The sequence below is a fragment of the Hyla sarda genome, chromosome 5 (genome assembly GCF_029499605.1).
Source record: "Hyla sarda isolate aHylSar1 chromosome 5, aHylSar1.hap1, whole genome shotgun sequence".
Lineage (NCBI taxonomy): Eukaryota > Metazoa > Chordata > Amphibia > Anura > Hylidae > Hyla > Hyla sarda.
The window spans coordinates 195378116-195396036 of record NC_079193.1 but is presented as its reverse complement, the minus strand read 5'-3'; the positions used below and the strand labels follow the sequence as shown (position 1 = coordinate 195396036).

General features: G+C 40.0%; 1 long non-coding RNA gene across 3 annotated transcripts in view; it reads left to right on the top strand.

Annotated features, from left to right (window-relative positions):
* LOC130273714 (uncharacterized) overlaps positions 1–17662 on the top strand; it is a 67962-nt gene extending 50300 nt beyond the window's left edge. For 2 of the 3 annotated variants that reach the window (XR_008844097.1, XR_008844099.1), the window contains exons 3-6: positions 3986–4129; positions 11390–11462; positions 13572–13654; positions 17255–17662. This is a non-coding gene — a long non-coding RNA (uncharacterized LOC130273714). The remainder of the gene's footprint in view (positions 1–3985; positions 4130–11389; positions 11463–13571; positions 13655–17254) is intronic. The other variant, XR_008844098.1, reaches the window with a different exon arrangement.
* The last annotated feature ends 259 nt before the right edge of the window (positions 17663–17921 follow it).

The following is a 17921-nucleotide window of genomic DNA, read 5'->3' as shown; positions in this document are numbered from 1 at the left end:
ACTACAACTCTCAGCATGCCTAGACTGCCCAGGCATGCTGGGAGTTGTAGTTCTGTAACATTTTCAATTTTGCAATTTTCATGACATTTTTGAAAATTGCTGCTCTACTTTGAAGCCCTCAAATTTTTTCAAAAAGTAAAAATATGTCCATTTTATGATGCCAACATAAAGTGGACATATTGTATTTGTGAATAAAAATAAAATGTATTTGGAATATCCATTTTCCTTACAAGTAGAGAGCTTCAAAGTTAGAAAAATGCTAAATTTTCAAAATTTTCATGAAATTTGGGGATTTTTCACCAAAAAAGGATGCAAGTAACAATGAAAATTTACCACCAAAATAAAGTAGAATATGTCACGAAAAAACATTCTCAGAATAAGAATATTCGGTAAAAGCGTTTTAGAGTTATTAATGCGTAAAATGACGGTGGTAAGAATTGCGAAAAAGGGCTCAGTCCTTAAGGTGAAAAAAGGGCTGAGTCCTTTATGTCCCTTTGGGCATTTACACAGACAGCAATGCCACATACAGTTTGTTTATTTTTATTATGATTACATATTTTTTATATGGAATTTGGGAAAAGGGGGGGGGTGATTTAAACTTTTAGTATGGAAGGGGTTAATTCATATTTATTTACTTTTTTGCACCATTTTTTAGTCCCCATAGGGGACTATTACATGCAATCTTATGATTGCATACACTGTTCAATGCTATGCCATAGCATAGCACTGATCAGTGTTATCTGTGCTCGATTGTTCCAGCCTGCTGAGCAAGGCTGGAGCATCGCAGAAGAGATCTGATGCCGAGGAGGAAGGTAAGGGCCCTCCCGCCATCCTCTAAGCTGATCGAGACACCACGGTTTCACCGCAGTGGTCCCGATCAGCCCGACTGAGCTGCCGGGAATGCTTCTTTTTTTTTTTTTTTAGATGCGGCGATCAACGTCTAAGGGGTTAATGCCAGCCATCACCACAAACAGTGATGTCCGACATTAGTCACGGGTCCCGGCTGTTGATAGCTGCTGGGACAACCCCGCTATGATGTGGGGTCAACTCATGACCCTGCATCATAGCAGGGGAGCGGGCACAGGGCATACAGGTACACCCTGCATCCTTAAGAGGTTAAACCACATAAACACAAAAAAAAAGAGTGGTGCCAATAAAAACTACAGATCACAGCGCAAAAGATGTTACATTTTATGGTTAAAAAAATGATGTAAAAACAAAGTATTGTCTCATGCGTAAATGTCAAAACATTCTATATGGCGTAAATGTAAAAAAAATAACAAAAAACACTAAGGGTATGTTCACACTGAGGAAATGGAGAGGAATTTCAACGAGTAATTCTGCTCGCTTATCCTCTCCAATTCATTCAGCAGTGAAAATCCCCATAGAGCTGTGCAGAATTTCTGCCTCTCAGTTCACACCGAGGAATTTCCTCAAGCAGAATTCTGACAAGGAAGTCTGTTCCGCTTGAAGAAAGAACATGTTCTTTCTTTCAGGCGGAATCAGCGTTGTTCTCCCATAGAGATCAATGTTATATTTTTTTGTGTCAGAAGCATTTCCATGCGGAATCCGCGCGGAATTTCCGCATGAAATAATAAATAAATTTATGAATAGAAATACTTGATACTCCTCCTCCGCATGAAACCTGCATTTCCGCAAGGAATTCCGTGCGGTATTCCATGCGAATTCCACGCCAATTCCGTGCCAATTCCGCGCAAAATTGCTGCTAGTTCTGGGCGGAAAAAAAACAGTGTTTTGGGGCAAAAATCTTCTGCGTGATTTCCGCCCCAATTCCTCAGTATGAACATACCCTAAAAAAGCTGATTTTTAATCACATCATATATCAGAAAAATAAATAAATAATAAAAAGCGATCAAAAAGCACCATCAAAACAAAAATAGTACCGATAAAAGATCACAGATCTAATACATCCATGTATACGGAAAAATAAAAAAGTGAGTCAAAAAAGGACAATGTTATGCATACCAATTAAAGTAGTACAATAATAGAAAAACTATATAAATTGGGTATCATTTTAATTGCAATCATTTTTGCCATAAAGTGCACTGCGTAAAAAATTAACCCTCCCAAAACTTTCAAAACTGCACTTGCACCCACAAATAATATATATTTTTTTGTTTTACAGTACATTTAATGGTACAATGAAAGGTTGCAAAGCACAATTGGTCAATCAAAAAAACAAGCCCTCATATAGGTCTTTAGGTGGAAAAATAAAAAGTGTTATGGATTTTACAAGAAGGGGAGGAAAAAATAAAAATGAAGAAATGATAATTGGCAGTGTCCTTAACCCCTTAAGGACCGGAGGTTTTTCCGTTTTTGCATTTTCGTTTTTTGCTCCTTGCCTTTAAAAAATCATAACTCTTTCAAATTTACACCTAAAAATCCATATGATGGCTTATTTTTTGCGCCACCAATTCTACTTTGTAATGACGTCAGTCATTTTGCCCAAAAATCTATGGTGAAGCGGGAAAAAAAATCATTGTGCGACAAAATTTAAAAAAACGCTGTTTTGTAACTTTTGGGGGCTTCCGTTTCTACGTAGTACATTTTTCGGTAAAAATGACACCTGATATGTATTCTGTAGGTCCATACGATTAAAATGATCCCCTACTTATATAGGTTTGATTTTGTCGGACTTCTGGAAAAAATCATAACTACATGCAGGAAAATTAATACGTTTAAAATTGTCATCTTCTGACCCCTATAACTTTTTTATTTTTCCGTGTATGGGGCGGTATGAGGGCTCATTTTTTGCGCCGTGATCTGAAGTTTTTAACGGTACCATTTTTGCATTGATAGGACTTATTCATTTTTTCATGATATAAAAAGTGACCAAAAATGCACTATTTTGGACTTTGGAATTTTTTTGCGCGCACGCCATTGACCGTGCGGTTTAATTAACAATATATTTTTATAATTCGGACATTTCCGCACGCGGCGATACCATTTATGTTTATTTTTATTTACACTGTGTTTTTTCTTTTATGGGAAAAGGGGGGTGATTCAAACTTTTAATAGGGAAGGGGTTAAATGATGTTTATTCACTTTTTTTTTGCACTTTTTTTTGCAGTGTTATAGGTCCCATAGGGACCTATAACACTGCACACACTGATCTTTTACATTGATCACTGGTTTCTCATAAGAAACCAGTGATCGATGATTCTGCCGCATGACTGCTCATGCCTGGATCTCAGGCACTGAGCAGTCATTCGGCGATCGGACAGCGAGGAGGCAGGTAGGGGCCCTCCCGCTGTCAGCTGTTCGGGATGCCGCGATTTCACCGCGGCTATCCCGAACAGCCCACTGAGCTAGCCGGCATGCTTTCGGTTTCACTTTAGACGCGGCGTTCAACTTTGAACGCCGCGTCTAAAGGGTTAATAGCGCGCGGCACAGCGATCAATGCCGCGCGCTATTAGCCACGGGTCCCGGCCGTTGTTAGAGGCCGGGCCCGAACCGCTATGACGCGGGGCCACGCCGTGGCCCCGCGTTATAGATCGGGAGTGGACACATGACGTTCCAGTACATCATGTGTCCTTAAGGGGTTAAAGGGGTACTCCGCTGCGCAGTGTTTGGAACAAGCTCGTGACCCCCCTAAATGCAAGTCTATGGGAGGGGCGTGACAGTCGTCACGCCACCTCCCATAAACTTGCATTTAGGGGGCATGCTGTGACATCACAAGGGGGGTGGAGCATCACGAGCTCTCGATGCCGGCTCCAGCGTTCTGAACAGCTTGTTCCAAACGCTGAGCAGTGGAGTACCCCTTTAAGACCAAAATGGTCTAAATCCTTAAGGGGCTAGGGGGTTAATTAGGATCAAATTCTAGCCCCACTGTTGAGCATACCAAAGGGGAAGTGGCACGATGGGTTCCGTCTGACTCCAGGAGTCTGATCCCTGCAGATGTGTTATTGATGGTTTACCTTAGGGTGTGTTCACACTTTCAGTTTTTTTTTGTTTTTTTTTGCAGTTATTGAAGATAAAGGCAGGAATGGAGAAGTTTTTCCTTAATACTGTATATGCCTTGCATTCATGATATATACCCCTGGCTTTGCATGCAATCATTTTAATGAAAACTGAGAAGGAAGAACACAATGGATGGACCATCAATGATGTATCCCCTTTATATCTACAAATATCAAATATTGATAAACCATTTGTGGCCTGTAACCTGCAAACTGTTTATAATATATATATATATATATATATATATATATATATATATATATATATATATATTCTAAATTATATAATATATAATCTTAAATCATTTTAATTCATGAAGATCACAATAATGTAAAGTTATTAATATAGCAGGTTTACAAAAAGAAGTGGAATTATAATATCAGATGATGTTTTCTTTTTTTTTCACATCCTGCTGAGTTGACTATGAAAACATTAGTTTAATAAATACAAACATTAACACCAGGACACAGGCAAAGAAATTAAGCCCTCGGTGTTATGGAAATATTGTATAGTAAAGCACCACATGATGGGATTTGAAACATTGATTGAAAAAACTGTTTTGATATTTGCTGTATACTGAACATGAGTTTTGGTCATACTGTATTTCAAGTGAAGAGGAGATAAGGGTGTTTTTTTTTTTCCAACTATGCAAATAAATAGGGTATTTAACTGTGTACTGAAAAAAAACTGTGCCTTGTAGTGGAATGTGACCCTCTGCACAGGGACACAATTTTCTGCTCCCCCTTACTCCATCCCTACTACAATCTCTCAGGGGGATGAGGATACAATTACTACATTGCTTAGACAGACTGTGGAGCGCAGTCAGAGGAGAGCTCCACAGCCTTTCTCCCACTTACCAACGGCACATATCTACCCGCTACCTGTTGCAAGACTACAATTCCCACACCACGCCCATACAGTGAGGACATCAGGGGTCAAGTCCCGGAAAAAAAGTTTGGGAACTCACCTAAGATTTCTAATACACCCAACCCCCCCCCAGTTTGTGCAAAAAAAAAAAGTCAGAGCTAAAACTTTACATCCTGCATGGTACTAGGCTTTTTAAAGAGGTACTCCAGCCCTGAGACATCTTATCCTCTATCCAAAGGATAGGAGATGTCTCACCGTGGAGGTCCCGCTGCTGGGGACCCCCGCAATCTTGTATTCGCCACCCACCTGTTTGAGCTGCACGCCGCGGTGCCAGCTCGCAAACAGCCGGGTGGCGACCACGGGGCCGGGGTATCGTGACGTCACGACTCAGCCCCCATGTGACATCACTCCCCGCCTCCACTATGCAAGTCTATGGGAGGGGGGCATGAAGGCCGTATATGTTTACTTTGCAGCACTGTAAAGCACAACAGTCACACTAGGTAAACATATACAAGCAGAAAATGGACTAAACATAGATACTAGCCCTTTACTATGTTTAAGCCACTAAAGTAAATGGAGGCATTGCCACTACACCACAGTTTATATTCACAGAATATATACCCGAAGTGTAAGGTTAAATCATGATGGGAATATATAGGACCATATATGGTAGTCAGAGAAGGAGAAAACAGAGGTAACTACTGCCCCCTACCCACCACTTCTACAAATATTTCCACATATGGTGACCATATAATGGTAGATATAAGCTGCACACAGGCTCTGCAGACCATATAAGCACTTACATACAGTTACATCGGGTACAGTTACATCGAGTCGATTACTTTCCTTTTTCTTGTTCACCCAGAATGTCATGACGATTAATTCCAGACACAACTCATCTCCACAGAACCTGCAATATAAACATTTTAGGCTTTGCACTTTTCCAGCACCTATATTGCCCCAAACAGTAATAATGCCCCCCTGTAGAGATTACCAGCCTTCCTGTGTAGCCCCTATATGGCAGTAGGCCCCGACCGAAGATAGTTACCATCACAGTCCGACTGCACAGTAGTGGCTGTTCTGCTCCTCATTGGCGGGCAGCGGAGGGCTCGGTGCATTCTAGCAGACGTGACTGTCTCAACATGTCAGCAGCCCCCAGCAGCCATTGCCTGTTAAAGTGGTAGAGGTCGGCTGCATTCCTAATGTGGCGGTGACAGCCCTGGGTGACTGTCACTCAATAGTACAAACTGTAACAAATTACCTTTGTGATAACAAACTGTAACAAACCCTTCATATAATTAAAGGGGTACTCCGGTGGAAAACCGGAAAACTTTTTTTTATTTTTTATTTTTTTTATCAACTGTTGCCAGAAAATTAAACAGATTTGCAAATTACTTCTATTACAAAATCTTAATCCTTCCAGTACTTATTAGCTGCTGCATACTGGAACGCAGTGCTCTCTGTTGACATCTCTGTCCATTTTAGGAACTGTCCAGAGCAGCATATGTTTGCTATGGGGATTTTCTGCTACTCTGGACAGTTCTTTAAATGGACAGAGATGTCAGCAGAGAGCATTGTGCTCATGATGTTAGCAGAGAGCTCTGTGTTCCAAAAAGAAAAGACTCTTCTCTGTAGTATTCAGCAGTTAATAAGTACTGGAAGGATTAAGATTTTTTTAATAGAAGTTATTTACAAATCAGTTTAACTTTCTGGAACCAGATGATTTAAAAAAATTAAAGTTTTCCACTGGAGTACCCCTTTAAGGACACATCCCATTTTGATACAGCAAGTTTCCTTTTTTTGCGTTTTGATTTTTTCCTCCTCACTTTCTAAGAGCTATAACTAATTTTTCCATCCACAGACCCATAAGAGGCTTGATTTTGCACCACCCATTGTACTTTGTAATGACATCACTCAATTTACTATAAAGTGTATGGCGCAACCAAAACAAAATATAATTTGTGAGGGAAGAGCAACAATTTAGCAACATTTTTTTGGAGTGCACTTTATGGTAAAAATAATACGCCATCTTTATTCTGTGGGTCAATATGATTAAAATTATACCCATGCCTACATGCCTTTCTATTATCGTACTGCGTTTAAAAAAAAGTCAAGCATTTAAAAAAGATAATATAATATATCAAATTTTGTATGATATATATAAAAAAAAACGTGTATTCTGACCCCTATAACTTTTGCACATAAAAGACTTTTTGATCACTTTTACGTTCAATTTATTCTGGGTTGTGATGTGGACATTATTTATTGCATTAATTATTGCAATATTTTACATTCACACCGTTCACAATATAGGATCATAAACACTGTATTTTAATAGTTCGGATATTTTCACATGCAGCAATCCCAAATATGCAGGGTTTTTTATTTCTTTTTATTTAAAAAATTGAAAAAGGAAATTATTTAAATCTTTATTAGGGGAGGGGCTTATGTGTGTTTCACCCCTTGATGACCACAGACATATATTTACGTCCGTGGCTGGCTCCGTAATATGAAGCGTGCTCAGAAGCTGAGCATGCTTCTTATCTGCTGGGTCCCAGTTGCTAGAAGCAACTGGGACCTGCGGCTAACTCCGGACATCGCCGATCGGGCTGATTTTGGTATTAACCCTTTAGACACCGCGATCAAAGCTGATGACTGCATCTAAAACGGGAGAAATCAATGCCGCTTAGCTCAGAGGAGATGTTCAGGACCGCCGTGGTAAAATTGCAGCATCCTGAACAACTGAGAGGTCACCTTACCTCGCTCCACGCTGTCTGATCGTCGTTTGATTGCTCCAAGCCTGAAATCCAGGCTGGAACAATCGAGTGCAGATTACACCGATCAATGCTATGTTATGGCAAAACATTGAACATTGTATGCAATCAAAGGATTGCAAGTAATAGTCCCCTATGGGGCCTAAAAAAATGGGTAAAACTAGTTTTAAAAAAAAGTGAATAAATGTGATTTAACCCCTTCCTAAATAAAAGTTTGAATCACCCCCCTTTTCCCATAAAGAAAATGCAAACAAAAATAAAAATAAACATATGTGGTATTGCCGCATGTGTAAATGTCCGAACTATAAAAATTATAATGTTAATTAGGCCACACTGTCAAAGCCGTACATGTAAAAAAAATACCAAAGTCCAAAATTGCATATTTTTGGTCACTTTATATACCCTAACATTTTTTATAAAAAGGGATCCTCTGACGGGGAAACAGACTGATTGGACCCCAGCATACATGTTCCGGCGTAGCCAATCGGTTTAGGGGGACAGTGATTGCGGCACTTAAGGAGATAATGAAGAACAGCAACAACACCATTATCTGTCATTGACTGTAAGTGTGTGGATACTGACATCTTCTGCACTCACTCCATAGTTGGTCTGCTGCTCAGGATGTAAGTGTACATCCTGGTGCATTAAGTACCAGGGCACCAAGACGTATATTTACGTCCAATGGGGGAAATTTATTAAAAGCTGTGCAGAGGATAAGTTGACCAGTTGCCCATAGCAACCAATCAGATCGCTTCTTTATTTTTTTTAAAAGGCCTTTGAAAAAGGAAAAAAAGCGCTCTGATTGGTTGCTATGGGCAACTGCTCCACTTTTCCTCTGCACAGGTCTTTATATATCTCCCCCAATGTCATTATTCTGATAATACACTGTAAAAAAAAAAAACTCCTTTTGTCCCTATCATTATGATAACACACTGTAAAAAATATCCTCTTGTAATCTCACTACTTGGGTGTAGCAATGTAACAAACCTCCTCCTCATGTAATCTCCTTACTACTGGGGTGACACACTGTAACAAACCTCCTCCTCAAGTAATCACCTTACTACTGGGATGACACAATGTAACAAATCTCCTCATGTAGTTACCCTACTACTGTGGTGACACGCTGTAAAAAAATCACCTTCCATGTAATTACCTTACTGGGGTGACATGTGACCTCTCCTCCAGCTCAGCCCCACCACCTCCACAGCATCACACAGGTCCTTCAGCCGTGATCTTTCCTCTCCTCCACAGCTAAGCTCCGCCCCCAACAGGTAACATCATCACAGGTCCTACATCTCCAGCATCTAGCAGTCCGGGCTAGGGGAGGAGACGGAGGGTAAGAATAATTAAGAGGTCGGTCCTGCAGGACTAGTGTAACAGGGATGGCGTTCCTCCTCTGGAAAAAGCAAAGGAATGCTGTTCCTGTGCTTCCCTGCAGGACTCATGCCCTGGAGGACATGCTGGGAGTTGTAGTCATGGAACAGCTAGCGGGCGGATGGTGGATGTGTGCTGCACGGGCAGGTGGGAGAAAGGCTGTGGAAATGTGTGAATAAACATTGTCCCCACCCCCCGAGTGAGGGTAGCGGGAATGAAGTGAAAGGGAGCGGGTTGTAAAGCAGAAAACTATGTGTGGTAGGCCTTGGGGGATGCAGTGTAGTTGGGGTGTTGCTTCGGTATATGAGGGGTTAACTTAACCCCTGTCACTCGTGACGCCAGGGTGACAGGGGTTAACACGCTGAGGTAGTTCTTCGGCCTATTGCCGCCCTTCCCAGAAACGATAGGTGTGTGCTTAAATGAATGAAGGTCCACAATAGAGATGAACTTGAACTTGTATAAACTTTACTGAGGTACTTGCGGTACATCCAATTAACAGCAACAGTCTTAGCAATACAGACTCTATGTAGTACGGCAGTGATTGACAGATGCCGCGGACCATTAACTTATCCAAGAGGTTGTTAGAATTAGCATTGATGCAGAGATCCGTCCGGATTTAGGGGAGTACTTAGGTCCGGTGATCTTGCAGACTTAAGAGGGATTGAGATAACTCACAGTTCTGTAAGATGGCCGTCGCCGCAAGGCTTGGGCCTAGTCACTGCTGACGACAACTGCGCTGATCCTCCTCTCTCAACAGCCCACGAGGAAAGAGAGCGCTTAATGGCCGCCGTTCCCTTATATGGGCAGGGGCAGGGCCGTTTTGCATTGGTCCGAGTCAGCTGTCACTCACTGTTACAATGCATGCTGGGTGATCACCTGACTTCCTCCAAAGGTCCTTGAACCATAAAACCATAGAGTCTTGGAACGCATCACGTGACCCGCAGGTCCTGCGATGCTACAACAAGGTAAGTATACATTACATACATATTTACATTTAGAATTTGACTAATTTGAATTATTTAAGGGGTGACAAGGGGCTAACTATAGATGAGGACCCCACCGGTAACTAGGGACTCTGACTTTGGGGACCTCACCACAAGGTAACGGATACAATCCGGTACCGGGACCCCACATATGTCCCTATGTTGAGGGTCACAATCCACTACAGGGACACAGTTTTTTTTCATTACATCGGCATATGGCACGCCTTTTTAAAACTAAAAAAATTATGCACTGCCTGTGGGTTATATACCAATAAATCTTCTGATGGGTCGCAACTGCTGCTGCTGATCACTGATCAAATGGCGACTTTATATCGGTGACCAGCAGCAGCTTCCGGGACTGATGAGTGATGTCCCTACATTGCGCTGAGAAGCCACACAGAGAACGTTACTTTCACATATTTGTCAATTGCCCCTACTCTGAAAGGCTTTTTTCTCAGGTGTGAAGATGCAGCAAGAGTTTCGCCATCACCTGCACCTGAGCTAATCAGATCAACAGGCCGGCTGGCATCTTTATCATCCACAACCCTCCTCTCAGTATAAACCTCTAATGTTTGATCATTGGTTCCTTGTTCCCCCTCGGCATGTCCACCATGATGCCTTACAGTATCCGCACCATGCCTACCACCAGCAGTGCTATGGCCGGCCACTGTTTCCCCCACCTCCTTGTGGTTAATGCTATCCTTCTTAGCACTGGGGAGATGGGGGAGGGCAAGGACAGAGATGATGGAACAGACCATCTAGGATGGACATTTCCACTGTGCCATGTAACTGTAGATGATGAGGAATTAATTGATTAAAAAATAAATGAGAAAATCATTGTATAACCTGGTGTCATCACGTAATAGTTACATGGCATGCTAGTCTACCCTAACATTATCTCAATTCCGTAGTACTTCCTCCCTTGCTCTGGGCGCCAAAACACCATGTGTTCTTTAGCCTTTCTGTTATTATTTCACACATTGTCCGGTTTGCGCAAGGCAAACCAGGAAATTCTTGTCGGATCCTGGTTTGTGTGGCTCACTCATCTCTACTAATTACACATCAATCATTTTGTTTTTGTGCGAGTTAAATTGTTTTGTACACAAAATATCCAATAATTCATATTAATTGCTACACATCAGTCCTTATTTTTCATGTAGTTTTTATTAATTTATATTAATCAAACCTCATTCATTTTTCCTGTCAATTACACCAAAAAATAGCGAACAATTTATTATGAATTGGTCATTTTGTCTGTTAATTGCACCACTTTGCAACTTCAACATTTATGATAGTAACCAATAATTCTGCTTTAAATCAATTACTCAATTAATTTTTAAAAGATGTAATAATCAGGAAAAATAATTTAACTGTGCCTGTCATTTTAGAATTTTTTTTTTTTTTTTTTAGAATAAGCTTTTCTAATGGGCATACATGAAGAGTTGCAGTGTTTCTGGGTATTATATATCTTCATGCACTGCAGGTATAATCTCTAATTTTCAATTGTCCCTAAGCTAGTAAATAAAGCCTAAAGTATTTAATGCCTCTCATGTACCACAGAGAATCTTGCCCTCCTGAATTCTATATACCAGCAGCATGAAGGGCATGATAGAGTAGTACTAAACAATTAAGCCCTAGAGTGAGATCTAATATTCACTTAAACATCCTGTAACTACATGCAACCACCTTATCCCTCAGTGAACTGTGTCCATCTCCTTTCATTTTTACTGATAAGACACACTGCAAAGTTATTTTTTTTGTTTTTTTTATATTTACTTGAACTATTGATTTATTTTAAAGTGAACCAATCATCAAACTTTACCCTATATAATGCTTGGCAATGCATTATATAGAGTTGAATCTTTATCCTCACCATCCCCAGGGGATGCTCCTGTCTGCTGGGATGGTGAGGATATAAACTGATAAACTGCTCCCCTTCACGGTAGTAAGAAGTCCCCTGTTAAGAGTCCCCTGTTAAGGGAGCTCCTCTCACCTAGTCCCGTGTCTTTGGCTGCCAGCAAAGCCCCCTTGGCTTGATTGACGGGCCGCGTCATCACTCTGCTCTGTCTGTTCAGTGAGCAGATGGTGCGGCCCGTCAGTCAAGCGGAGGTGGGCGTCGCTGCCAACCGAAGACACAGGACTAAGTGAGAGGAGCTCCCTACCCAGGGGACTACTTATGGGACCGGCGGGGAGCATATTATAAGTTTATATACTCACCATCCCCGCAGGCAGGAGCATCCCCTGGGAATGGGGAGGATAAAGATTTTACCCTATATAACGCTTTGCCAAGCGTCATATTGGGTAAAATTTGATGATTGGTTCCCTTTAAAAAAGGATGTACATGCTAGGAGTATGAACTACCATGGAAAACTTATTTTTTTTTTTTTTTATCAACTGGTGCCAGAAAGTTAAACAGATTTGTAAATCGCTTTTATTAGGGGCTGTATACTAAAGAGAAATCCAAAAAAGAAATGCATTTCCTCTGATGTCATGACCACAGTGCTCTCTGCTGACCTCTGCTGTCCATTTTAGGAACTGTCCAGAGGAGGAGAAAATCCCCATAGCAAACATATGCTGCTCTGGACAGTTCCTAAAATGGACAGCAGAGGTCAGCAGAGAGCACTGTGGTCATGACATCAGAGGAAATGCATTTCTTTTTTGGATTTCTCTTCAGTATACAGCCCCTAAAAAGTAATGAAAGGATTAAGATTTTTTAATAGAAGTGATTTACAAATCTGTTTAACTTCCTGGCACCAGTTGATTTAAAAAAAAAAGTTTTCCACGGGAGTACCCCTTTAATTTACACCCCTTGGACTGGCATAGCACCACCACAGCCTCAAATTCAGACTCTGAGACTAGCTTTAACAAACATAGTCCCTATCCATCTGACATTTCAGGCAAAAAGTAAACAGTCAACCGAACAGTAAAATCTAGGAAATATAGGGGTGTGCTAACAGAGTAAAATCAGTGTTGGAATCAAGGCACCTGAATAAAATTAACATAATTTCATTTTTGTTATACTGCTCACAGGCTCTCTTTAACTTCAGTTTATGTTTAGCTTCATTGTTTAGTACTGTCTTCATTAAAAGTACAATGACATCGGGGTCACTTAGCCAGGGGGTCATTCCAGTTATGCCCCTTTACAGGATCATATGCAGGCTTGATTTATGCTGAACCAATTTTACATTGAAGTGACACCTGTCATAGATTTTTCACAGAATAGATGCACAATATTCTCTGCCGCTTTACCTAAAGTTTTTGTGATGGTGTGTTTGCACTCCCATTTTTGTTGTTCACTGAGTTACAGAAAACATTTCTCTGGTATAGGCCTAAAACATTAGCAGGTTAGAAGGTCACACGGACCTCTGGAGCCTTGCCTATTTTCTGACAAATTTTAAATATTGCAATAAACTAGATGCCTGATTATAGTATAAATCTGATTGATTAATCTGAGACAATATATCATTTTCCAGAAAAGGAATGTATGCGCTATACATTGACATGCTATTGATATTGGATTTTTTAGTTTGAACAATTTAAGAAAAAAATTGAGCTGGAAATAAATATAACAATCACCTTATGCTTCTTTAAGATCCATAATAGCAAGAGACAGCTTCAGTACCCAATCAGCAACCTTTCAAAGAACAGGGGAGACGAAAAAATCTTCTTGACACAGTAAGTAGCATTAAAACAGTTGGAAGGCCTGAAAAACAACTGTAACTAACAATTTAATGGCTTAGAACACCATGGAAGAAGAGAGAGACAGGCAAAGATGATACAAGCCTAACAGCTGGAAAATAAGATACACATTACTTTACAGGCTACGAAGAGTATGCCTTCAACCTCTGCTACTATCTATATGTATATAAAACCCAATGTGTGTGTGTATGTGTGTGTGTGTATGTTCCAGCATCATGTCCAAACAGCAAAAGATATTAACATGAAACTTGGCACACATGTTACTTATATGTCAACAACAAACATACGATAATTTAACCCTTAACCCCATTTGCCAGGGTTTTTGTTACTGTAAGGGCATGCTGGGAGTTGTAGTCAAGCAGCGGGGGAGGTGACAAACTTGTCACTCGGCCAAACATCTCTCGCACCACATGACTACAACTCCCAGCATGTCCTTACTGTAAGGGCATGCTGGGAGTTGTAGTAGTGCGGGACGAGAGATGATCGGGCAGGTGACAATAAATCTATTAACCTATTTTTCTTTCTTTTTTTTTCCTCATTTCAGATCCGTGTATCCTGTGGACTACTTCGGATTCGGTGGACTGCGTCGATGAACAGCGTTTTTTTTCTTTCTGTTTAATGAGAATAAAATGGTTAACGCGGCTTGGTTAACGAAGTGTTTTTTTGGAAGAATTTTTTTTAAACGTGTTGTGTTTTTATTTTTTTATTTACTTGACAGGCTTAGTAGTGGATGCTATCTTATAGACAGAATCCATTACTAAGCCAGAGCTTAGAGTTAGCCCTAATTACACCTAGCACTAACTCCCAATTATTACTCAGGTAACCACTGCCACAGGGGTGCCAGGAAGAGCCGATACCAACAGGCCCGGAGCATCAAATATGGTGCTCATGGGCCTAGGTGGTAACAGGTTGGCGTTATTTAGGTGGAGAGGGCCAGTAACAATGGTTCTTGCCCACCCTGGTAACGTCAGGCTTTTACTGCTTGGTTGGTATTTGGCTGAAAATAAAAATAGGGGGACCCTATGTGTTTTTTTTTATGTTTAATTATTTATGCAAACAAAAAGCATAAGGTTCCCCCTATTTTTATTCTCACAGACACCAACCAAGCAGCAATAGCCTGATGTTACCAGGGTGGGCGAGGACCATTGTTACTGGCCCTCCTCAGCCTAAATAACGCCAGCCTGTTACCGCCATTTTTGATGCTCCGGACCTGTTGGTACTGGCTCTTCCCGGCACCCCTGTGGCGGTGGGTACCAGGGTAATAATTGGGGTTTAGCGCTAGCTGTTTTTGTGGCAAAACACAACACATTTGAAAAAATAATAATATTCCAAAACAAACACTCCCCCAAAAGCCCTTGTTAACCATTTTATTGACATTAAATGAAAAAAAAAAAAAACACTGATCACTGTAGTCCTCCAAATCTAAAGTAATTCACAGGATACACGGATCTGAAATGAGAAGTAAAAATTTTTTTTAAAAATAAAGTAGTTAGTACATTTATGGTAAAAAAAAGTGGTAAAAAAATGTAATGTAATATATATATATATATATATATATATATATATATATATATATATATATATATTCCAATTTGTGTTCTGATAAATGTGCCATACATAAGCAAAACTAAAGCAAAAAAAATATATAAATACCTACAGAACTTGATTACCAAAGCAAGGATGATATATCTCCCCCTATGTATTTACATAAAGTTTATGTAATGTCTGTCTTGGGTTACATTCAGACTGCCGTTTGTTTTGGTGGTCTGAACAATTTTATGTTTCCCGGCCTGGGAATAGTTAAAGCTTTTACCCTTTCATCCAATACCTCTTTGGATGTGTATAGATAAGGCTAGCTTAGTGTAGCTTCTGAGCTGGTGATTTACGTCCTTTCATGCTTGACATGCTGCTATGGAGCTCTTGATGAAACACTCTTTGTTTGTCTGAACTTTTAAATCTACTATTTTTGCTTTAGCATGCACTTTGTATGTTCTGGGTTTTAGCCATGGTTATGTAGCATGCTTATAGTAGATTTTAATCTGTGTTTGATTAGTCGGTTTTAGGATTTGTATATCCTTTCTGTTATGTATCTGTTCACACTGTGTTTTCTCTTATATCCATTTTCTGTGTTTCTGTACCAAGATAACCCTGTTACCTGTCCATGGTGACTCAGGGGAATTGAGAATTAGAACAAGTGATTTCTGTGCTCCATGGTGAACTCTGGGAGATTACGTTCTAGTATCAAGATATTCCTGTGTCTTCTGGTGGTTCTGGGGTATTGTGTTTATTTCTGTCTAGCAATAGATCTCTTTCACCTTTGTGTAGGGGACTCTGGGGGTATTGTTTATTCCCTTCCACCAAAGGTCTTCTGCGGGATTGAGCTAATTCCTGATTGTTCATGGAGTCTATTCTGACTCATCTGTTTCCTAGTCTTGTGTCCAGTGTGAACAGTGTCCTATAATTATATCCTGTTTGGTTGATCTGATCTTTGTCCTTTGTACTTGTACCTGTTTGTGAACAGTCTCTTATGTTCCTGATAAGTTTGCCTGTTTATATTCTGCCCTGTTCGTATTTATATCCTGTCTGGTATATCTGGTTGGCTAGTAGTTTTCCGTTTCTGGCCTGTGACCGACCTTGTATATGTGTTTTTACTCCACTGCACTTTAGCGCAGGAAGGGACCGGCACCCAGTTGTAGATCCATTGTTTAGGATGAATGGGCAAGTAGGCAGGGAGAGTGGTTTTAGGGTCAGTTTAGGTCTCACTCTCCCTGTCCCCCACAGTCGGCCATGACAGTTTAGCTATTACTTTTAGATTTGCAGATCTTACTGTGTGGCAATGCAATAATGTTTGTGTCCTAAGGCTGGGTTTATACAGAGCTGCAATGTTGTAGTACAAAAGAGCATAGAGAACACTAAGACTCCACAAGGATAATGTCCTGCAATGCAACTGTGCTGAGCAGCACTATTATTTTTTTTTACATTGTAGTACCTATTTAAAAGAATCTCTGCATGTCTGCCTCTATGGCTATTAGACCCTTGTTTAAACATTTCCTTTAGCAGGTTTTACACACAGCTATTTGTGGCAATTTTGTGACATATTTTATTTATTCTTCTTTTTTTTTGCTAAGGCCAGAAGTGGATTCAAAAAGAATGAAAAATATAAAGGAAAAACGTTTACTTTTCCTCTGCTGGATCTACTTCAGGCTGATAGAAGAATGAATATGATATAAAAAAATGAATAAGACGCTGCCACAAAAACATTGTTTGAGATATAAACAATATTTTTTTTAGCCAAAAGTAAAAGTGAATCAATCTGAAATGAGCCTTTAAAAAAAATATATATATTTTCTCCTCCTTTTGAATCCACTTCTGGTTTTAGGTCAAACATCTCAATTAAAAAACTGCCCCAAAAATGCTTGTGATTCCAGCTTAGGTTATTATCACATGCTATTTTGACAGTTTTTATTATGTAGTTTTTGCAACTTATTTCATTATTGTATTGTATCGGCAGAGAAAGTATATGACATACATTATACATATATTATATTCTTTTTTTTTTTCTTTCTATTCCTTCAGGTTTTTTGTTCCAAAATTGCATTAGCACTCCAAGGCCATGTTCATGTGGTGGAATTTTTTCAGATTGTTTGTATAAAAAACTTTTGTTGGACATTCTGCCAACATCAGGTGCTGATAGAATATGCCAGTGCTAGGACTGCACAGAGATGAGTCGTCTTCATAGACGGCAGTTCATTATGAAGCGGACTCCGCAGAAATAGGGGACACATCAATTATTTTTGTAGGAGCCAGATTTGGAATTTGTGTGACAGATATTCCTCCTGTGGAAATTACCAGTGACAACAATAACATTCTGCAGCAATGGAATATCCGGGCAGATTTTGTATGCCAGATTCCACTCGGAAATTCTGTGGTGTGAACATGGCATAACAGTACATAGGTTATACTAAATACAATGGAGAATCTTGTCATCAGAAACATTTCTAAATGTTTAATAAAAGTCATATAATTAAGTGGAATAGTGATATTTCCTTTATTGCACTACAATACAATGTAGAAATAAAAGTTCTGGGTATATAAATTGCTAGATTAAAGGGGTACTCCAGTGGGAAATATATTTTTTTTTTAGGTCTGTATAAGTCAACTGGTGCCAGAAAGTTAAACAGATTTGTAAATTACTTCTATTAAAAAATATTTACCCTTCCAGTACTTTTTAGCAGCTGTGTGC